A 3,673-nucleotide genomic window follows, 5' to 3' on the forward strand; every position below is an offset into this window, starting at 1 on the left:
TATAATCATGGATGCTTTGGGCAGAATATTAAATGATCCAGGAAGTATTAAAAGAAGATGGAAGGAATATACTGAGTCATTGTACCAAAAGGAATTGGCAGATACAGAAAATTATGAGTAGGGGTCCTTAAAAATACCCAGATTTTTCAATTTTTATTAGATAGTTTCGATTTCCCCCCTTTTTGTGTTAAGAAATTTTTTCTACTCTAAGATTTCCCCTCTCTGTGACAGTGTCTTCTTTCTACACATTAAAGTTTTTATCAAGATTTTTAAAATCTTTGCGCTCTTACTAGTCTATCCTTGAGAAAATACCTTATAGTATCTGTCACAGACTTAGTTCTGTCCACCTCACCAAAATATGTCTATAATGACATAATATGGAAGCTATGCAACAATTTCCTGTGCTCCAAATAGTCATAAAGGAAATAAGGGGGAATGCCACAACCCTTAACCCCATCACAGCACATATCTGATGTAAAGGGTGTTCCCCAGGGTTGTGGTCTGTAATATCTTTTCTCTAACAGAGATTAAAAGGGAACTCTGGTGACATTGTCCACAGCAAGTTGTGCTGTTAATAAAAAAGTTTAGCCTCTCTGGTGGTTGAAATCCACCAGCAGCTCTGACAGAAAGATGCACCTTCTCATAACAGCCTTGGGATCTCAGTGGAATGTCAAAAGACGAATTGCATTGGGAAAATCTGCTGTCAGGGACCTTTCCAGAGTACTGAAGAGCAACAATGTCAGTCTAGAGATTAAGGTGCGCCTGATCGAGGCCATGGCCTTAGCAATTACTTGATATGCATCAGAAGGCTGAACAATGACTAAGGATGATTGAAAGAGAATTGATGCCTTTGAGCTGTTGTGGTGGAAAAGAGTATTGAATATACCATGGACTACTAGGAAAACAAACAGGTTCTTTCTGAAGAGGGTGAAACCAGTCTGCCCCTTTGAGGCAAGGATTCTGGTGACTGTGGAGCCAAGCGAACTAAAGTTGTTAGCAATCAATCTCTTCACCATCTATCATGATGCTGTCATCTGGCCCAGAGTGAGAATGTTTTCTTGGTGTCAAGCTTCAGTGCATGCAGTTCTTGGCCTTCTGCATCAAGTGTTTCAGGTCCTTTTTAGTTTCAGCAAGCAAGACTGTGTCATATACATAATGTAGGTCCTGATGCCACATTCCTTCTCAAAGAGCCCAGCTTCCTGGTTGATCTGTACAGCATATACATTGAAAAGGTATGGAAAATGGGTGCATCCCTACCATACACCCATACATTGTTTTTTTTTTGTTGTGTTCTAAGGACTGCTTCCTGGTCCAAGTATAGGTTTCACATAAGCACAATCATTCCCATTCTTCTCAGTCAGCCACAGCTTGTTGCGATGCACACAGTCAAATGCCTTTTCAGAGCCAATGAAACACAGACAGACATTCGTCTGGTGCTCTCTGCTTTCAGCCAAGATCCATATTAGCTATATCCCTAGTACCATGCCTCTTTTAAACCCAACCCGCATATCTGGCAGTTCTCTGTTGATGTGTTGTTCCAGTAGATTTTGGATAATTTTCAGCAGAATCTTGTTTGCATGTGATACTAATGATATTGTTAGATAATTTTTGTACTCTGTCAGGTCACTTTTCTTTAGAATGGCAACAAATATGGATCTCTTGGTCAGTTGGCCAAGTGGTTGTTTCATTCTAGCTGAAAAATAATCTGTACAGCTGAACTCTATGAACAGGAATGTGGCGTCAGGATTAGAGGAAGGCTCAGTGACAATGTGTGTTATTCAGATGACACAACCTTGCTTGCTAAAAGTGAGGATATGAAATGTTTCCTGCAGAAGATCAAGGAAAGACTATAGCCTTTAGTGTTGATTACATCTCAACATCAAGAAAACAAAGGTCTTCACCATAGGACCAACAGTTGACATCACAATATATGGAGAAAGGATTGAAGCTGTCAGTGATTTCATCTTGCTTGGATCACCAATCAACAGCATGGTATCAGTAGCCAAGATATCAGGAGACATATTGCATTGGACAAGTATGCTGTCAGGGACCTCTCCAAAATGCTGAAGATCAATGATATCAATTTGAAGACTAAGGTTCACCTGATTCAGACCATGGTCTTCTTAATCACCTGCTGTGCATCAGAGTGCTGGACAATGAATTAGTCTGACAGAAGACGAACAGATGCCTTTGAGTTGTGCTTGAGAAGATAACTGAATATTCCATGGACTGCCAAAAGCATGAACAGATAGGTCTTGGAGAAAATGCAACCAGATGCTTGTTAAAGGCAAAGATGGCAAAACTTCAGTTCTCATACTCTGGACATGTAGCTAGGCAAGGCTATTCCTTGGAAAGGGACATTCTTCTTCGAAAGATGGTCAGCAAAGGAGAGGAAGACCCTCAATGAGATGGATTGATAGAGTGACTTCAGCAATGAGCTCTAGTGTGATGATAAATATGGCCCAGGACAGGGCAGAATTCAGGTTGTGGTTCATAGGATCACCAGGAGTCATGCTTGACAGCATCTAATAACAAGAATACCGTGGGCTATAAAGGGAGCTCAAGTGGCTTTAGTGATAAGAAATTGAGCTGCCAGTAGAAAAGCACATGGCTCAAATCCATCAGCTGCTCTGTGGAAAGATGGGTAGTATCCTCCATGTAATTTATTGCCTCGCAAAACCCACTGGCAAGTCAGCTATGAGTCAATTTCAACTAGATGGACATTACACATGAGCTAGAGAAGGAAAGAATGGAAAGTTTTGAAAGCTTTGTCTTCTCATTTGCAAGTTAGTGGTACTTAAAATTTAACCAGTGAGAGAGAAGAATAAAGTTTAGTAGGAGGAAATAAATCATGACCCAACAATCTATTATTTGATGAAATTATTAACTTATCACAATTTTGGACTTTTTTAAAAGACTGGGGTGAGGAGGAAGAAAGTAAGACAGGCTATTTGACAAAAAAAGAATGTATTTCAAATTTGTCATAACAAAGGACATATTTCAATGGAAATGTATGTTGCAAAGGACTTCTTTAAAGTATTGTAAAGAAAAAGAATGTCACTTCAGAGAAGATATTTTAATAAAACAGGATAAACAGGATATTTTAAATCTTCTGCTATGTATGTGAAATCTGGACAATGAATAAGGAAGACTTAAGAACTGATGTCCTTGAGTTGTGGTCTTGGAGAAGAATATTAAAACATCATGGAGTGTCAAAAGGACAAATCTGTCTTGGAAGAAATAAGGCATGTTTGGCAAACAAACACATGAAGAAATGTTCAAAATCCCTACCTCTAAGAGAGATACAAATTAAAACAACTATGAGATGTCATCTCACCCCAGCAAGAACAACAAAATTTAACAGAACAGCAAGCAACAAATGCTGGTGAGGTTGGGGAGAAACTGGGGCCCTTATTCACTATTGGCGGGAGTGTAAAATTGTGCAACCACTGTGGAAAGCAGTATGGCGCTTTCTCAAAAACTTGGAAATAGAAATACCATTTGACCCAGCAATTCCACAACTGGGAATACACTCTAAAGAAACCATAACTGCCACTCAAGCAGATATATGCACACCTATGTTTATTACTGCTTTGTTCACAATAGCAAAGAGTTGGAAACAACCCAAGTGCCCATCAACAAACGAATGGATAGAGAAGCTGTGGTATATTCA

Source organism: Elephantulus edwardii, unplaced genomic scaffold, assembly GCF_000299155.1.
Source record: "Elephantulus edwardii isolate Elephantulus edwardi_28Jun2011 unplaced genomic scaffold, EleEdw1.0 scaffold00308, whole genome shotgun sequence".
NCBI lineage: Eukaryota > Metazoa > Chordata > Mammalia > Macroscelidea > Macroscelididae > Elephantulus > Elephantulus edwardii.